This window comes from Ochlerotatus camptorhynchus, unplaced genomic scaffold (genome assembly GCF_037179485.1).
Source record: "Ochlerotatus camptorhynchus isolate MF236.1 unplaced genomic scaffold, CSIRO-AGI_Acam_v1.1 ptg000024l, whole genome shotgun sequence".
Lineage (NCBI taxonomy): Eukaryota > Metazoa > Arthropoda > Insecta > Diptera > Culicidae > Ochlerotatus > Ochlerotatus camptorhynchus.
In genome coordinates this window covers 1,782,518-1,802,762 of record NW_027040516.1, presented here as the reverse complement: position 1 = coordinate 1,802,762, position 20,245 = coordinate 1,782,518, and the positions used below count along the sequence as shown (strand labels likewise).

General features: G+C 37.4%; 1 protein-coding gene across 4 annotated transcripts in view; it reads right to left on the bottom strand.

The window, feature by feature from the left end:
• The window catches only part of SCAR (wiskott-Aldrich syndrome protein family member 3 SCAR), a 102,554-nt gene extending 82,628 nt beyond the window's left edge, over positions 1-19,926 (bottom strand). Inside the window, exons 1-2 of one of the 4 annotated variants that reach the window (XM_065229296.1) lie at positions 19,660-19,926; positions 11,222-12,089 (exon numbers count right to left, since the gene is read on the bottom strand). The gene's annotated coding sequence lies outside the window, so the exon portion shown is untranslated. The remainder of the gene's footprint in view (positions 1-11,221; positions 12,090-19,659) is intronic. The other 3 variants (XM_065229315.1, XM_065229307.1, XM_065229324.1) reach the window with 3 other exon arrangements.
• Positions 19,927-20,245: the final 319 nt, after the last annotated feature.

The following is a 20,245-nucleotide window of genomic DNA, read 5'->3' as shown; positions in this document are numbered from 1 at the left end:
AATCATTATTTATAAAGTTTGATTTATAGTTCCGCTGCCAAATTTTCGAGCACACAAATCTTGGATATCAAGAAGGATAATCAGGATGAAAAGGAATTATCGAAACTGCGACAAGACTATCGTATCAAATAAGGGTACATGAGCACTTAAAGCACTTTACCTTAATGGAATAAATACGGATTTGAAACCCAATAACTGATCATATGATTCGCCCATGAATAGATGCGCCAGTGCGCGTTAATTCATTTGTCCATTCATTCCCTGCGATTATAGTGAGGATAGAATTGACTGAATTCGGTTCCTGAATCTTAGTTAGACATTCTTCTTTTTCTTTTTCGCATTTCAAGCTTATTGCTTATCGCGTATTAGCTTATTGCGTGCTCATAACTTAGTGTTCTAGATGCACATCCACAGTTACCTGTACCATTTTAGCATTAGTATGATTGTGTGGGAAGTAGGGTAGAGGACTACTTCGGCCTAAGCGCCCATTTTGGGCCTATCAAGCAGAAAACATCAAATAAATCCATGATTTCGGCATTAACAAGTAAATTATGCGCTTGGTACGATACTTTAAGTTTAAATGCTACCGAACGAAGTCAATAAGAACGCGTGATCAGCGATGGCATAATCCTCACTCAAATGATTTTGTTTCGCTCTCAAGGGCGCGAGATATTGGAATAGAATATCAAGCATAAAATTGTAGCTACGAGTTGACTTACCACAACAATGATTTCGTTGCACATCGTATTCTTAGAAAGACAAAGCATAGTTTGCTATCTCTCTCTACTCTTCACAGATGGCAGACACGAAGCTACTGCTGTGATGGAAGTTTCGGTTCGTGTTCGAGTGTACATCAAAAATCATGAAGCTCTAACTCACCACAGTTTGGTGAGAATTGTAACTGATGAGTTTTGTTAGCATGATATCAGAGCAACCTTATCACAGCTTTCAATATCATCCGCTAACTGGGGCCGGTGGTGTAGTGGTAAGCGTGACTGCTTTCTCACCCCAATGGGTCTGAGTTCAATCCCAGCCGAGTTCGGTGGGATTTTTCTGAGGCATAAAAATCTCTGGTCACGTCTTCCTACGGAAGGGAAGTAAAGCCGTTGGTCCCGGCCCATGTGTGTTGAAAGGGTGCGATATCCTACGCAGGTGTGGAAGCTGCCTTTCTTGCACATTCGATTGCCGTCAATGGATGGCAATCGATGTCCGTCGGTGATAGGCACTCGATTGCGGAACAGAGGCCAACGTTAAATAAAAAAGAAAGAATATCATCCGCTGTTGTCTCAATGAATTCCAGTTTGCTGGCCGAGCGGAACGAGCTACTGCAAATCGGCTACCGTGGCATATGGACAAGTTTTCAAAGGAAAACACGCAAGCTACAAACAACCAGTACACTGCTGTGCTCAAGAACCATTTTCTACCTTCTGAATCGCCACTAAAATCGAATTTCGAGAACGGTCTACCAATTTTTTTAAGGGTTTTATGTCTGGATCAGTTCATGCTGATCCTCGTGGACCATCTACGGCTGGTACTATTACATCAAGAAGAAGGATGATTTGAGAACAGTATATGAAAACACTACGAGGCAGCTTGTAGCAGGTCCACTTGATTCTTTCGGTAAGATTTTTCCTTTTTATCTATTTATACTGCATATCAAGAGCAAATTTTCATTATGTCGAAAATAACATTCGCACCGATCCGAGAAAAATAAAGTTTTGTATTGATGACCGAAAAGTTATTCCTATTTCCAATTAAACACATATAATCTCATAGTGATAACAATATTTAACATATTAAGCAGGGTTTTAATCATACAAAGCAGACAGCTAGCTTTCATGCTAAAAAATGCTGGTTTTTGAGTCAAAAGTTATTATACGTCGTTTCGTGGACCCCTAATGTTACCTTAATTCAAAGTGTATTTACCAGGATATTCGGGAGAATTATCAATCACGTCTCTTTACGTGCAGCCCATTCATGATTTGAGGACCACAGTGATTTCTCGTGGAATCTCAGAGGACTTCTCAGTTTCCTTCACAGCGAGTATCACGTCAACACATTCCTTCCCATTCCCTATTCGACCTGCATTCGGACATGGCCGGCGCTGGTATTGCTAAATATGAGATCTCCAGTTTTTACACATTGAGGATGAATGTTACTCCCATACATCATCTGTTTGTCCTCTGTGTAATTGCAGCTGATCTGGAAATAACAGAGCAGCAACCGTGGGCGGTCAATCATGCTCATACTCATGAAGATAATTGTCCTAGAAATAACTACGAAAATTTGCACTGGTAGTACTGATGCGATATAATAGTAGTGACTTTAGTGACTAAAATTACGGAAATAGTGACCAAATAGTGGCTTGTAAATACTAAATAAGTAACCATTTATATGGTAACTTAGAAATTCAAATACGGTTTTGATATTGAAATAAACTTTTCATGTCATGGAACTTAAAATCAAATTTCATAAATTCCTCTAATTTAATCGAATCTCACAACGGAATCTCCTGTGAAGAGCATTTGAAGTGATTTGAATAATTTACTTTTGCTTACGTTATACATGATGACTAGCAGATAGTAATTTCCATTTTTTTCTAATCTTGAATTTGATTCTGCGTTCGAAATCTCTAAATATTTGATATATCTAGGTAGATAACTTTGATCATTTGCTATGAATTTTTCACAGAATTTCTTCAGAATGATCTCAAGAACTTTTTTTAGAACAATTCCCCTTCTTTTAAACTTAGAGGCAAATAAGCTTTTACAAACATAATATTGCATTCTTGAAATTCTTTGCAGAACAAGCAACAAAATTCTTGGAAATAGATTATTTTCGTCGCCATCTGACGTAAACAACTACCCCGCTATTGGAGGCAAACCAGCCTCAGACTGAAAGCCTCCTAAATAAAGATAAATCAATCAATCAACAACTACCCGATTCGTACCTTCCTCAAAATTGTCCTTTGCTCGCTTTATACTTTGCATAAACAATTTTCACACTGCCGTACTATAACGGAACTATCAACTCTATAATTGAATCTCCTCATCGATCGTATAAAATCTCCACTTTTAGCATCTCCAATTCTGTAAACCGTTGAATTCACGCATGAAGTAATAACACATGATTAGTTAAAGTAGATTATTTTCGATTTTTTATTTATTCTTTTAGAAACTCCCTGAAGGTTCCTTCGATAAATCCATCCTTAGAATTTCCATGCAATAACCTCAGAAGTTTAATAAATTTCTGCTTAGAATAATCTTGGACTTCTCCCTTGCATTCAATTGGAAATTCAATTAAAGTTCCCATAGTATTTCCTCAGAATTCTCAAAACAAAAATCTATCACAAACTTTGAAACTTTTTTCAGAATTTCTTTGAGATTGAACCCTCAAAATTCGATTTCATTGGAACTAATCTCGGAATTTATTTCGAACGCTTTAGAATTCTCTTGAAAGTATCGTCAGAAATCACCCCAGAATTCTATTAGAACTATCCGCAGAGACCATCTTTGGAGTTCACGGGATTTTCATGGAATTTTCATCAGAGGCCCCTTAAGCAAAATTTCAGAACTAATTTTGGATCCTTTTTAGAATTGGACCTAGAATCCTCATCCACACACTTAGAAATAACCAATTTTACACGTGACGGAATTCGTCTTTGACATAAAAGATGAGACGTAAACAAACATGTCATGTAATATTAAGTGCTCCGAGACTGAAAAATTCGTTGCTCGACGAACGTTTGATTGAGCTATATTTCGCATCTGTTATGGCTCAAATTTATGTCAAAATTGACGCTAGGATATGTCACTCTCAGAGCACCTAAATTTACATGCTTTTTTCTAAGTGTGCAATCATCATAGAAATCTTCTCAGAACTCTCGTTAAAATGCACTTTTAATGACATTAGAATTATTTCCAAAATTGTTTCGGAGCTGAGTCTCTAATAATTTAAACAATAATCAAAAGCGACGCTCGTATGTGTTAAACCAAGTTTAACTATATAGGTAAACCTGGCTTAAGATATAAGCGGAGATGAAGAAATCGGTCCTCAGAACACTTAATTTTGCATGAGACTTTCGTAGTCTGTACTTTGGTATTCTTCTCTGATATATCTTGGTGTCATCATCCCTAGAATCCTTTAAATTCTCTTTTAAATCAAAATTGAAGGCATTTCCCAAAAGTTTTCCTGGCTTCAAAATAGTGGCCATATCACTAAAAAGTGACCTGCTACCAGCCCTGATATTATAAATCGAGAAATCGAGCCGGGAAAAAACAGGGAATTTCAAAATGAAAATTCATTGGCCACTAAAAAACGTCTACGACGACTCTGCTACCCAAAGATGATTATATCGAAAAGACATTCGCTCTGAAGCAATCCTGCCTGCTTTGGTCTATTATTCGATAATAAGGGTGCTGGGATCAACGGAATCCAGATCCTTACATAGTACATAAATTCTTAGACTTCGAACAGTTGTAAAGATTTCATGCTTACACAATAATTAAGATCCCGGTCTAGGAAAACGCTTCAAACGGGAAAGTCACACGACACGAGTTGGAGTTGGAAGTCTAATCAGTAAAATCCCCTCAGGACTTCGAAAAAAATATGAGACTTCGAAGTACCTGAGACTAAGGACATTTTTATAAGTCTCTTTACCCGACTAAAGAAAATTAAGTCGTTATGTTAAGTTTTTCACCTCTGAAAAGCAACAATCAGTTTGCATGCATAGGTAGAGCATTGAGATTGACATCAAATTTCCAGTTATTTTCCGGTTCTCCCGGTTTACCCGAATGAGTGGTCACCCTGGAAATGTCTAGATCAAGGAGTTAAACAATACAATATATAATAGTGATTCTGTCGACACCAATTGTACAGTTAACGCTTCCGTATGTTAGCAACTATTTAATCAATTTTTACACGGTGATTTTCAATTAATATTTCGAACACAAATTTGTAATCAAATCAAGTGTTTTGATGTGATTTTTACAGACAAATACTTTACTCTCAACATTGGTCGTAAAAAAGTGACTTTAGTGACTAAATTTTAAGAAATAGTGACTTTTTGATGTTACATGTGACTTTTTATAGATTGACTAGAAAATAGAGACCCAGCCACTAATAAGTGACCAGCCCTGTGTGATGGATACAAGATCCCAGAGAGAACAAATCATTATATTGGTCCTGGAAAATGTTTAAGGTTCGGCAACTTGGAAGACACGTTAAATTCGGATTAGAATACCTATGGAATTTTTAGCAGAAAAGTGTTTAATTTAAGAGAAATGCTGACCAGAATTACTATGCAATTCTGGCAAACATCCTAAGGGAGTACTGACCGGGATTCCAAGTTAATTATGAAATAATGTCCTTAGGACTTCTGAGATAAATTCCAATGAATGTCTGGGTAGAATAAAGAAAGTTCTAAATTGAATTCCTAATTCAAGAATAATTCCATGAGAGTTGTGAAAAGAACTTCAAAGAGAATTCCTAGATAATTCTGAGGAAAATTTTACGTAGGGTAAGGTGAATTTTAAGGATAATTTCAAAAGAATTATAAACAGAATTTAATGTGTGTTCAGGTAGTAATCTTAAAAGGACTAGGCTGAGGAGGATTCCTGAGAAGAATTTTGATTCAAATTTCGAGAAAAATTTCAAAGGAATTTAATTTACAGGAGGAATTCTATGGAGAATTCTAAGGAAATTCCTAAGTGGCGTTTCAAGGAAGTTTTGAAGAGAATTCCAAGGTACGAGAAGAGCTTCAAGGATATTTTCTTGTGAGCTTAAGGAGAATCCTATTATAATTCTGAGCAGAATTTTTTTACGTAGGACTTCGTCTGTGATTTCTATATGGGGGTACACTTTGAGAAAACCGAAAATGGAACATGTAACAAAATTATGAAAGATTTGGAACGTTAATAACTCAGCTGCCCCTGGACCAATTTCAATTTTTTTATCAACAATCGATTAGAAATATTTCTACGCATCTGTTGAATTTAAGACTTTATCATTTTTCAAAATGTCACTATTGAAAATTGCACGAATGTGCAACTGTTGATATGATAATTAAAATGATAACCGATTGCCTGCGAAAAACGATTTCCCTAACACAGATTTCAAAGTTGAATTCCATTCGGTTTCACCAAACGTTGTTTATTCAATCACCGCGTGGTGAGTGGTGGTGTTCTCCAGTACACTACGAAAGGCTCCCCGCCAGCAACTAGCTATCAAGCCGGGCCTCAACCGCCGATCGGATTCAGTTCCAAACACCATGTGTGGTGGTGTCCGGTCGTCGGCATCAGCTGAAGCGGCAGCAGCAGTGCTTTCGGCGCGTTGAACATTGTACTCCAGAATACAACGAAAGCTGCAGACCACATGAGCATCCATAGAAGAAGGAAGAAGCCGCACCGCTATTGATCCGAATCAGTAGCTCTTCGTGAGTCGCTGTAGATCACCATAAATTTGTAAAAAAGTAGTTTTTGGATATTTATCAAGGTCATCAATCGGATGTCAGTTCCCATATCAAGATAGAGCTGGAATTAGGGCGTGGCAACTTTTGAAAACAATGACTTCTTTCGATGATGTCTTGAAAGTCAAGGCTCGCCTACGCAAATCAACATCCACCATCGGGTTGGGAACTACTTCCCCTACCCGACGATGATGTTGATTTGCATGGACGTGCCTTAAATTCCTAAAAATCATCAAGAGAAATCATTGTTTACAAAAGCTGTTGCACCTATTTTCAGCTCTATTTAGATATGTTTAAATCTAACATACCATGTACTTTAAGGCAACATTGGAGGTGCAATTTCAAAAACCAAAGTCGGTCGTGGCATTAAATTGGTCTTTATTAAGAGATGATGGATTTTAAATCTTAATACGCCAATCGATAGGAATTGTTTCTACGAATCTGTTAAAATTAGAACTTAATAATTTTTCAAAATGTCACTATTGAAAATTGCACGAATGTGCAACAGTTGCTATGATAATTAAAATGATCACCGATTACCTGTGAAAAGCGATTTTCCTAACACAGATTTCAAAGTTGAATTCCATCCAGTCTCACCAAACGGTGTTTATTCAATCACCACGTGGTGAGTGGTGGTGTTCTCCAGTACACAACGAAAGGCAGCGAGCTTCAGCCCACATGAGCATACATAGAAGGAGGAAGAAGCCGCACCGCTATTAATCGGAATTAGTAGCTTTTTGTGAGTTGCTGTGGATCATCTATGCCAAGTGCGTCATACTAAAGAGTATAAACAGAGAGAACCCTGCTCAAACTCCTATTCCTACACAAAACACAAGCTCCTGCTGCAGTTAACAAATAACATTTATTATATAAGACTACGTAGTCCTATGTCACCATTGCGTACAACCCCATAGGGCTGTCCCTTGTAGTTTTTTTTTTATTTTAAATAGATTAATATTAATCCATTTGGAAAAGTAACACCTATGCTGATAAAGTTGAAATCTTCGTGGCTCTGATATCATGGCGATTTAAGAAGTTTATTCAGGGCTTAGGAAACCAATTTCCCGTTTTTTCTTGTTTTTCCGGATGCCCATCATAGTTTTCCTGGTTTCATAAAATATAAATATGGTAAAATGAAATACCTAAATGAATCAATTTGCATTTTTTTTTTATTAGGCTTCAAGATAGTATTAAATTGACAAATTATGTTCCATAATTTAGTATACAAAAGTTTTTTGGAACCTCCGAGTTTCAAATTTTTTTCGTTACATATCAACTTTTGTAAGTGCACTAGGCAGAACGCAACTATGAATTTGACTACCAATAGTTTAATGATTGTTCAAGAGACATAGAATTCCATACTTCTTGACAATTTTCTTGATGAAATTGTTATCAATAATCACGCGATCAATTGTCTCATCATCAATTACAGCAGAGACGTCATCATCTACGCGATTCCGCAAAATTACCAAGAATTTAGTTTTACTTATATTCAATTTCAATTGTTTATACTTCAACCATCTACTTAGAGAACGCAAATCTTAATTTAAGCGTGAAACTGTTTCTTCTAAATCGTTAGCTGCAAAGAATAACAATAAGAATTTATGTATGGGCCCAAATTAGGGACATTTAGGCCGACATTACATCTATTTCCCCTACTTATCAAGTAGGGCTTATTTGGTTGCGTTTATTAAAAGTAAGAGCTATTTGCCCTTTCCATGAAAAACTTTGATACCTTGAAATATAATGAAGTAAACTTTTTGAAATTTTGCTCATTTTTAGTCATAATAAAGATCATTCTTATTCCACTAATTTTACTAGAATTCGTCTATTAGGTAAAAAGTTGAAAATCAAGCGTTTTGCTTTTTGTTTTAATAAATCTAACTTCATAAGGTTATTCCAATAAAGTCCAAACTGAAACGATAAATCAATTAACATCTGTTTAACCACCAGCAAAGATTAACAAAAATATATCCACACGCTTAGAAATAACTAATTTTACACGTGACGGAATCCATATTTGACATAAAAGATGAGACGTAAACAAACATGTCATGTAATATTAAGTGCTCCGAGACTGAAAAGTTCGTTGCTCGACGAAAAGTACGTATGATTGAGCTATATTTCGTATCTGTTCTGACTCAAATTTATGTCAAAATTGACGCTCGTATATGTCATTCTCAGAGCACCTAAATTTATATGATTTTTTCTAAGTGTGTATTCAGAATGTTGCAAAATATGTTCCACTAGGGTGTACGCTCAATTTTGCGATACACTGTTTGATCGAGGACTTCTCAGCTTTTTCGATGAAGTCTTTGATTACGTTGCTTTAGTTATTTGAGTTTTTTTTCATGAGTTTCAGATGATTCTCCTCGATGTTTGCCTTATGGCCTCCAATAATTGCCATTAATTCTAGATTTTTTAGACATGGAAGAATTATAGTCTTGCCAGGAGATTCGTTAAACTTGCACCCTGGATCCAATTTCCAAATAGTTATAAATCCACAAGATAATCTATAAGATCTTTTGAAGAATTCCAGGTTCTTATTTTTTATAATTTCTAGATCTTTTGTATTTTTACATAAATAACATACCGATTCCTTGCTAATTTACCGCAGAAGTCTTATGGGCATGTTGCAAACAGATTGTTCTATTAGAGTACAGTATCATTGTGCTTGCCACACAAAAAACAAATTCATGCATCGCAAATTGGCACTGAACGGCGCCAGTGGTGTAGTGGTAAGCGTGATTACCTCTCACCCCAGCAGGCCTGGGTTCAATCCCAGTCGGCGCCGCCGGGATGTTCTGAGGCATAACATCTCTGATCACGCCTTCCTTCGGATGGGAAGTAAAGCCGTTGGTCCCCGGTTCATGAGTTGATGGGTCGATAGGTAGGGTCCAGGTGTGGGAGCTGCCTTCCTGGCACGTCGGTAGCATTGGTGCTCAGCACGGAAAACAAGATCGACGGAAAAAACAAACCAAAGGAAAAATTGGCACTGAAAGCTCTCAATAAATAACTTTGGAAGTGTATTTAGAAAACTAAATTAAGAGCACGTAATAAGCTAATATGTGATAAGCAAGAAGTAAGCTTGAAATGCGAAGAAGAATAAGAAGAAGGGTTCCTCTTCGGAATCTATGAGTATTTAATACTCTTACATTTCGTTTAATTTTGAAATATATTTTTTGTTTAATGTGTGTTTTAAGAAAATTCTGGAATGATTTCTTGAGAACCTACTAATTCCATCCACGAATCTGAGAGAAACATACTTTTTTGAGAAATTGGCTTAGGATTCGATGAAAAATTAATACGAAATAATACGTACCAATTTGTCCATTTTATTTGTATATTATAGGCTTAAAAACGGCTTACTGATCTGTAACTTATCAACTTCTGGAAACAGATAATTTAGATTGTAAACCCGCATAAATGCGAACCTTACCGAAAATGGCAAAACATTGTTTATAATCCCTGTTAAACTTTAACTGAAATGGTTATGGAACTTTACATGATCATTTGTGTGATAAAGTTTTAACCTTATGTATTATGGTTTTTTTTTAAGTGAACCTTACAAATAATAGGTTGCTAAGATGCATTACCATTCCAAATTCTTGTTTTCTCCATACATTTTTGGGTAAGGAATTATATTGGAACCATTTTATTTATTATTTCATAACCATTACCATTAATTATGGTAGACGGAGAGGATCATAGATGGTTTTGTAACATCGATCATCTTTATGTGGAATATATCGCAAACTGGTTGCCTGTAAATTACTGATTACCAATTCGCGATATATTCCACGTAAAGTTGACCGATAATACAAAACCATAAATGGACCTTACTGGCTACCATAACCATTACCATCAAAGTTCTCAAACCATAAGTAAAAAGGTTCTAATATAGTCCTCTCTCCAAAAATGTATGGAGAAAACAACTATTTTGAATGGTAATGGTTCTTAGCAACCCATTATTTGTTAGGTTCATTTCCAAAGAACCATAATACATAAGGTTAAATTTTTTTAACAAAAACGTTCATGTAAAGTTCTATAAAAATTTCAGTTCAAATTTAGCAGGGATTATAAATCATTTTTAACCATTTTCGGTAAGGTCAAGTTATGGTTCTCGTTTATGCGGGAATCGAATGGATCAACTGACGTGGTTAACGTAATTTTACCAGCAATATTTAATATCTACTGCAAATTGACACCGTTTTTTGCTTGTTTTTTTGTTTCCATATTAAAAAAAAAAAAAAAATTTCAGCAACATTGTTTGTTGTAATCAACATGTACACTAAACGAAATTCCAACTTAATGTCGCATTTTTACGACTTTTTTTTTCAGCGTAATTTATGAAGATTATACCTAGTATTTTCTAAATGTAGTAGCGAGATTTTTAAGGAAAATTTAGTCATAGTTTGAGGAAGACACAAATCATAAATACAATCATAAATTGAACGAATCTTGATCATCGCATCAAAGTCTAATTAAATTTCAACCAGATCCGTCTGTCACCACCGAAAAGGTATACGAACATCCGGTCGGCAGCTCCCCAAACTACAACTCGAAAAGCCAACTCGGTAGCACTCTGCTCGCTCGACAACACAACACGACACCCGCAAGGATGTCGCTCGTTTCCAGAATTCTAAATTAGCCTCTTCTGTACTGTTTCCGCACCTCTGTGCTCCCACTCCCTCAACAAAACGCCCAATATATCTTGTGTACCTCCTATTATTATTGTCGTTCGTTATTACTCACTTGAATGTTATTCTCGCGCTCCGATGATTGACTTCTGGATGACGAAGAATCACACTCAGTCTGACGTCGTCGGTCGTCCGCCTTGAGGAATGATATCAGCCAGCAGCAAGGTCCGCCTATTCCTTACGTGTCTCTTCTAGTTCCCGCCGTTCACCCTCTCTGAGTGAAATATCCAGTGAAACTTAACTTCTTTGAAAATTTGCCACACAGGTTTTCTTTCTTCCGCAGAAGTTCTTCCTTTCTTCCACCTTTGCCAGATTGCAAGTGATTACACTTATTTTATGACTTTTGCCCCTCCTTGATTTGGGCTCGTTTGCCTGACGGGGAACACTTTTTTTTCTTCGCAATAAAAACACAAAATTTATTCTGAATGCACGAATTGCAGCTCCATCCATACACTAACAACGACACACTCCACCATGGGGATTCTCACTTTAAACGCCTTCTTTCCAAGCACTCAAGGATACTCCTTTCGAATCTTCAACGCCCTCGAACCGTGTTCGAACCTTCCGTGCGGAAATCACACTAGATATCCTCCGTGGCACAAAACTTTAATGCAGCGGATTTTCACTTTACGCTTCGATTTTCTTTTTGCACAATTTGTTTCCACCTCCGTGTCACACGATGCAGGAAAAAATGCTTACAACATCACTCGTTTCGTTACTCTCCTGCTGCCTGGCTGGAGTGTCTGCTGCTGTTCGACGATCGCAAGAGCTGTCACTTTTGCTTCGTCGTCGTGTCGTTTTCCCGCCCTGCAACGGTATTGGTGCGATGCGATCACGAATACCACCCTTCGAAATTATTATGTTGCATGCTTTACTCACTCAACGCTCACCTGTGTGGCTGTGTGGGTGACAAACAACTACTACTGTAAACGCATTCAAATGGAAAACATTACACCACTACCAACAGCAACGTTGAAATAATGATGACAAATCAACACTGACTTTCCTCGTCTCGACTCATTCATGAATATGGCGAGAGGGGCGGAGGATTCGGAGCGGCTCCAGTGCACAGTGGGCTCGTTTGTGATTAATCGGATCCAATAATAACAGCAATAATTGACTGTGAGGTAACGAGTTTACTCGCTTGTTAAATCAGTGGTGTGTGGTCACGGCGAAAGGCTTTTTATGGCACTTTTGTTTCGATTTACAGCTGAACTACGCCGGTTCAATGGAAATAGCAAATCGTAAAGATCTTCGAGAGCAATCATTAATATTTATTGCGTAAAACAAAACTAATGACGAATGGACAAGCGAAAGCATTATAACTTGAAATTTTTCTCAAAGCACCTGAAATGTGTAATTGCTATGATTTAAAAAACATGGCATTACACAATGACAATATCAGTTATCAAAAAAAAAAAACTTAAAAAACAGTGTACAAATAGTAGAGTCTATTCAAGGACGATTCATCTGGTTTGCCCTTCGACGATTGCCTTGAAGGGATCCTCATCGTTAAGTTAATGCACCTGGATCCTTTGTGGAGTCGAAGAGATATGACAGTGTGGCAGACATTCCACAGGGCAGAATCGATTGTCCTTCTATTCTACAACAAATCGACGTTAACGTTCAACCACGAGCACTCCGTAACAACGCAATGCTGAGGATACCTTGTCGTCGTACAAACTATAGTTCGTATGGTGCTATAAATGGGCAACAAAGGGTTTTCAATCGTGTTGCTTCCTTATTTGATTTTCACTTGGCACGTGAGACGTCAGAGATTCCGTGATATATTTTTAAGAATTAGGAATTAAGTTGGACTTCACGGCCTTTGCAGCTTGTTACTTCTTGACTATACTGTATTTCCTAGTATTGCTTAATCCATCATTAGGACTAAACCCAGTATGTTGATGTAGAACCAAATAAACAAATATTTCAGAGCTATAAAATTTACTACTTTTATGAAAACATATCAAGCTGGTTATTCGATTTGTTGGAGCGTATCGTAGCAAGGAGATTCTTAAATTCCCATGGATTTCGCGTAAGTGTCTCTGCTTACGGGTCCGCCCTTCCGTTTTGGCCCTCCATACAGCGATATTGTGAAGATCGGTAGCTCAAATTGATCTTGCTATTAAGTGGAGCTGCATACACGACAAGTCTTGAAGGGATGGTGGCTACCTTACATACACATTGTTTTGTCCTTTTGACCAGACTAATTCCTGTGGATTACTAGGTCCGTTCGGATAATACTTTCCAGGGCGCCAGCTTCATCACGGAATATCCAGAACCTTGTCCCAATCACCGTTTCGCACCAATATGTATTCCAATGGTCTTGAAATGGCAAATGATTGAATATCCATATCTTGGGAACTGAAAATCCTTTGAAAATGTATCTTTCCTGGGGATTCTGGAAACAACCCGGAACATTCGTAAACGGGTCGTAATGGCCAACATTTCACTAGTGTTTGTTCCAATGGTCTTGAACTGGAAAGTGAAGCAGTTTCATAACGGGTGCTTGAAGTAAATTGTAGAAAGATTTCATACTGTGCATGAGACACCCTTAAGCTGGGTTTAAACAGGGCAAGTCAATTGATCAACTCAGTTGAATTCAATTGGCTTGAAAAGTTGAGGCTGGTTCAACTTTATTCAATTCAAGTGAGTTGATCAAGTCAGTTGAATGGCACTACACGTTCAGTTCACGTTCAAGTCAGTTGAATTCAACTGACTTGATCAACTTACTTGCCCTGTCTAAACCCAGCTTTAGAGTGCCTTGGAACCGGCCACTCTGTGAGTATTGTATTGATGATTTCTCAAAGGATCATAATACTATAAATAGGGTGGCAACTATATTTCTATTTTAAAATTCCTGCTCTTTTTCCTGGTTTCTGGTCCATAATTCGTGAATTTTCCGTATTTATGTAAGTCATGTTTGTAGCTAACAATTAAAATTTGATATAAGAATATTAGAATTTAATGGTTTTGCGAAACATAAATTATAACAATAGGATCTAAGTTGAGTAAAATTTTAATCCCAACAGTTTTTTTTTATAAGATGCATGTCTAACAAGCTTTTAACACCACTGACATTTATTGAGCTCCATTAATGTATTTAAGCAGATTTCTGTATAAATTATTGAAAGCTTCCAATTTTGAAGTGTTAGAAAATTATTATTTTTAATGCAATACAGCGCTAGATTGTACAATAGGAAAATCAAACAGACAAAGTAACGGTGATAGAACTTTGAAAATTATTAATTTTTGAATCTCCGGCATAATGAATCAACATTTGCGGGATTATTTTTAGCGCAGGAATCAACTTCGGTCTTCTTTAGAATCAGAGTGTAGTGCGTCTTTCACTTTACTTAAATTATTAATTATACTGTTTCTGCAGAAACAATTGCAAAACTTTGTATTTTGGCAGAAGAAGCATTTGAACCGATTTTGAGTGAATAAGAGTGAATGCATTAATGGGCAAATTAATTCACTCGTACCTCCAGCAGAATAGTCATGCTTGGATACTAAAAGGTAGCTGAACGAGTGATGATTCTGCCAAGCAGATCACTGCCATAGACTTGGAACTGCCAGCAGTCGAACGAAACCGGCGAGAAACTGAAAGAATATGAAAAACGTTCTCAATGACTGAAAGATTAGAGTAAGGTGGGTTAAAAGTTCGTTTTGAGGTTTTCGACTGCTGTGCAAAATAAAACTCATTGTTGGAAGGTCTTTTAAAGTCAGGAATTTGAGGTATTTTCGAAGAGTGTGTTTCAGGATGATAACTTATAAAATTTGTACCGTGCATCTAAAAAAAAATAGTGAGGGGATTTTTCATGGCATGATTGCGTTTTATTGAAGATGCACACCGAACTCGGTTCAATTTAAACCGAGTTTTAATCTGCTGAACGCTCGGTAGTCTGTTAGGTTCAAGAAGAAACAACCGAGCATCGAGCCGAGCATTCGTTTAATTTTCTTTTCCGGCAATCTGTCAAACTTACCGAAATAACTGAGTTGACTAAAAACAAATTCAAGTAGGTATAACCTAACATCGGTTTACTCAAGTATTACCGAACGCTGTCAAAGCAGCGCATGAATTTCATTCCAAATATAAGTTAAATAGAATATCAAGGGGTGGTCACTCTACACACTTGTTTTGCGCCAACTTTTTTCTCAGTGTACCTCAGTGTGCCGCAGCTGTACCGGCAGTGCCAAGAAGTCATTGAACTGACTTTTGATTGCTTGTGAATAATGCCTTGTTTGGCAACACGGTATTTTAACAGCTCTTGTTTTTGTTTTGTTTTTCAATGTTTTCAAAAACGACACGGACTCCAGTTGGGACTACACACTGGATGCATCCGCCTCCAAGGATGCCTGCAACGGACGAGCTCCGTTGCTACACGATCCTTCTATCTTCGGCGGAAGACCGACCCCGCACAACGAACGTCAATCATTAGTCAACCAACTCTTCTGGGAGCCGGCGGAGGAAACGGTAGTTCGTTGTAGGCATGGCCGGAAACCTCGGTCAGGTCAAGATACCGCTGTTAGCTGTTCTTCTTAGCTGTCTGGGAGGAAATGTGGATGCGACTGCCGTCGCGGGTGTAACGATTTTGAGAATCCATGGCGAGACTTGGTGGAGATTCACGGTTGTTTTGAAAATAATTTGACTAAGAGTGGCAACATCAATAACATTTTGACACATGCGCACTGCGCAGGCGCAGAAAAATGTCAGTGTTGCTAGTAACTTTAGAGATCATAAAGATTGTAACCATAGGTGCCAAACAACGCCAATGACTGCACCCGGGTGTGCCCAAGTTTGATTTTGGCACACTGTGTAGAGTGACCAACCCCTTGTAGAATATGTAGAAATAGAATCCAGTTTTGTTTAGATGTATGACTTATTCATTTCTTAATGTCCTGTGCATGACTATTTATATTTCGCCAGACTTTCTGGCATCATCGAGGGAAACTAAAAACTACCTTCTACACGAGACTGTTTCAGTGACAAAAGAATTAATGTTTATCCTGTTGCACATGCTGAAATGTCTGACGACTTCTATTTTTTTTAACTCATCTAAGAAAACAGAGTATCTTCGGTTAAAATTTGACGATTAAGAATGTTAAGCGAATAATGGATTCAGTTTATCGAGATTTCTCGGTTTTCGCATACCGAACTCGTAGATATCGCTATTTACCGAACTTTGGGTTCAGCCTTCATCTTTTCTCTCTGCCAAATGTATCCTATTGTAACCGAAATTCGGACTTGACTCTCTCTTGCGTTTTACCCGAAAAAAAAATAATTATAATAAAACAACGAAATATCAATGATTTTTACTGTTGAATTTTGAGTACATTAAAATTTATTGTTAAATTATTATACGAGAGAAAAAAATAGATTTCGATTTTCAGCGAAAATTAGTGTGATGAGATCAAATTTGTTCAAGGAAAAATAACTTTTTTATATTGTTAAGATGCTTAACAACCCCCCTTTTTTACTGTAAATTTCTCAAATACCATGATTTTCATTGTTGTGAACTGACAGCTATCGATCATGAGTAAAACCGAAGTTAGTTTTGAGTAACTCTGAGTAACTCACGCTGCTCAATGTCTTATATACTCATAGCAACCTGATTGTTATATTGAAAATTACGTTGAAACCGATGCTGTCAAGCAAAGTTAGTTGACGTGCTTTCTTGGAATTTCTGTGTAGGGACTTTTGGGGTGGTTCGATAGGTTCGGATTAGGCTTAACTAATTCAATAAATTCAATTCTTAGAGCAATATAGTTAGTGGCACTGCTACCATCTCTCCTGTTAGCGTTGAATTCAATCTTCTGTAATTGTTTTAATTGGACCGCTAAAATGCCTAAAATGGTCTTTTTTTAATTTATTCAGTTTATGATATTTATTCACCATTAAATACATCCAGTCAAACTTCACAATTGCTTGTTTTAATAAACTTTAATTCATTGCTAGAGGCAATACATCTGGCAACGCTTTTTCAATGATACTGCGCTAAAGTAAAAGTGGTTTTCTTCCGCTGGCGAAGCTGGCCAGAGCTGACCTAATCTGGTCTAGAATCAGCAGCTAATATACCACAATCAGCAGTCAAGGACCAATTCTATTGACCACGAACGAAGTTTCAAGCTCAGGTTGTACCTCAGCTAACCGAAAAGGAGCATTCCCCTTTTGGAACGGGTAACTTCAGTCAATCCTGTATCATCCTAGGCCGTGTCAATCCTCACCAACGAGGGAAGGCGCCTGAAAGGCATCCAAGCCCCGTAAAACCCGTCGTGCAGTCAAACCACCACAGTAGCATTTCGTTTGTCCACAGTTCGATTTGTTAAACGAGCGATTCGATCTTTCAAATGTGCGACTAGATGCTTCAAACGAAATATGCTGTCAGACGATATTTCTTTGATCAGAAACTCGAGACTACTTTGTTCATTTTTGAGTAAATATGAGTAACTCAAATTTACTCGCTGCAAATATATTTACTCTGAGTGCAGTTGTCTTGCCCCCAGGTTGTGAACCATGAATTTCGTTGTGATTTTATGGTAATGAACAAAAATGTTAAATGTTTTGACAGTAAATATCATGGTTACAATGACAATGAAAATCATTGTATTTTTATTGGATTTTTTTTTAACGGGTTACCTTTATAGCTTAAATGCTTCCAACGACCAACCAATCAAAATATCATCACTAAAAACGGAACGTTTGGCACAAGATGTCCACCTTGAGTTGAGTTGATGTTAGATTAGATTAAATATGGTTGGAGTTTTGAGAAATTTCAATTTATTTTTCAACTAAGCTCAAACTTTTGCCCCACTTTAATCTAGATATAAAATCAATGATTGACCTTTTTTGGCACAGATTATATTCATTAGGATTAATTTTATCTACTAAAACATAGTACTTATCTCCTTATCAATACCAACACAATTATGTATAAAACAAGCATTGATTTGCTCTATCAAGCAAATTTTAATTATAATTGAAAGCACCTCAGCAATTAGCCACGGCATTCTCATCTGCCATTTGCTCGATTCTGTGATCAACGAATCACGTTGCTATCGTCAATCCAATTGACTCGAAAACAAAATTATAAAGATAACGATAAATGCGCAATACATTTACGAAAGCCCTTTACTAGAGGCACATTTTGTTCAACTTGCAGCACATTTTTAGTTGCGTGAAAGTTTTAGTTTTAACGGAACGATGACTGTTGACGGGCGATCGTGTATTGTTTACATTTCAAGCATAGCCGGAGATAAAGAATAGAAAAAAATGTCATAGCTCATTCTTGTCGCCGACAGTATCATAACAGCCGCAAGCTTGTGTGTGACAGTAAATTAAATAACAACTACGCTTACGAGTGGTTAAACGGATTAAACGTCAAATATATGCAGTAATTAGACAGAAATCAGCAAAATTCTACATGAAATTAATCTCAAGTGATTATTGACTTGTTCAATTGTAAAATTGATATCTAACTATAAAACACACGGTAATGGTGATTGGTCATGCTGGTAAAGTTATGTCAAAATGTCTAGTATAATGCCAAAATGCTTATTTTGTTGCTGTTAATTTATCAAAACAAATTCTTATAACCAATGGATTTCTTTTTTGGGTCGGCACATTTTCATTAATTTCGTGAAAATTACTGAATATTCCTAAATCATTTTTGGAACGTTGCATGCGTATGTTCATTTTCTATAAAATTACGATTTTGATGTTTTTTTCCCCTCTGTTTGATCTATTTGATCTATTGTAGTTTATCCTGTGTTCCCAGTTTAGTGCATGTCGTATTACTCCGTCGCTATCAAGAAATAATGAAGTATTCGGTTTTGATACAGTTGTCATTCTTGCGTTCACCGCAAGGAATCGATTCTAATTGAAGGGTCCCGCTACTTATACCCTTCGAAGAGTGAAAGCACTCTCCAAAGGCGGGCCCTTTTGTCAGTCGAAATTGAAGGAATTCAACAACAACAAAATTAAGCAACGACACCGATAATGACCATGTATCAGAACCCTAGTCTTAACCACTTCAAACTAGGGAACAACGAATAGAAGATTAGGAATCACATAGAAGAAGGCTAACTAACTTATCACTATTATCAAGGCATAAATATATAACAAGGACTAAGATGTGTTCCTTTGATTACTCAAAAATCAGGTTCCCCTAGTTTGAAATAGTCAGGACTAGGGATGGGTAGTAGATCTTACATCCCGTAACATACCACGATAAGGTGACCTACCCACGTTACGGGGCATTTTGCTGTTCAAAAACTACAGTAAAATTGTATTTTATTTACATCATAAAAACTGTAATAAGTATTTTTTAAATAAAGCCAACATTGAACAAACATTGTTGCCACACACCTAACTTCCAGTCAACCCACTGTGCACGAATTACGGATTACTCACAAACCACACGCCGTATACAACACGTATCGAGATAGGTACAGGGAATTTTAAATGTGTGGGGTGCGGTGCTCACGAACCTTAAATTTTCGCCCTGGGAGCTCTTCCCGTGATGATGACTTTTCAACTCAATTCAACCGATCGAATAACACACTTTTCGCTTCGTATCCAGAAATGGTAATTTTCCCAAAACCAACTTCGAATTCACTTTATTCCAACAATGGTAAAAGCACTCGCGCAATCTTCGGGTGAGTCCGCAAAAAAGACAAGTCTCTCAATCAGCGGACCTCCACTTGAGTTGAGTTTCGACGGCACAACACTACTTTTCCCTTCCACTACGCGACTAATGACAGCGAGGCGGGTGACGATGACTGCTGCTGCTTGCCGAGCTGACTTTTCTTCTTCGTTTGGCAGAGTCAAAAAGAGGCGAAATTTCAAACACATACGAAAGAGTCACCCTCCACTGTATGGTCGCTACGACACGACGCAACATAAAATTTCATATTATGGGAGTGTAGTGGTGCAGCACCGCAAACGAGCGCCGTGGCCCGTGTTTGTTTTGACTTTGATCGTTGCGAACGGACAGCTCGAATGGGTGGCTTCGTCGGTGGGAGCGAGATGGGTGATCCGACGGGGCGAGCATGAAATGGGCAGGCATTAGGTATG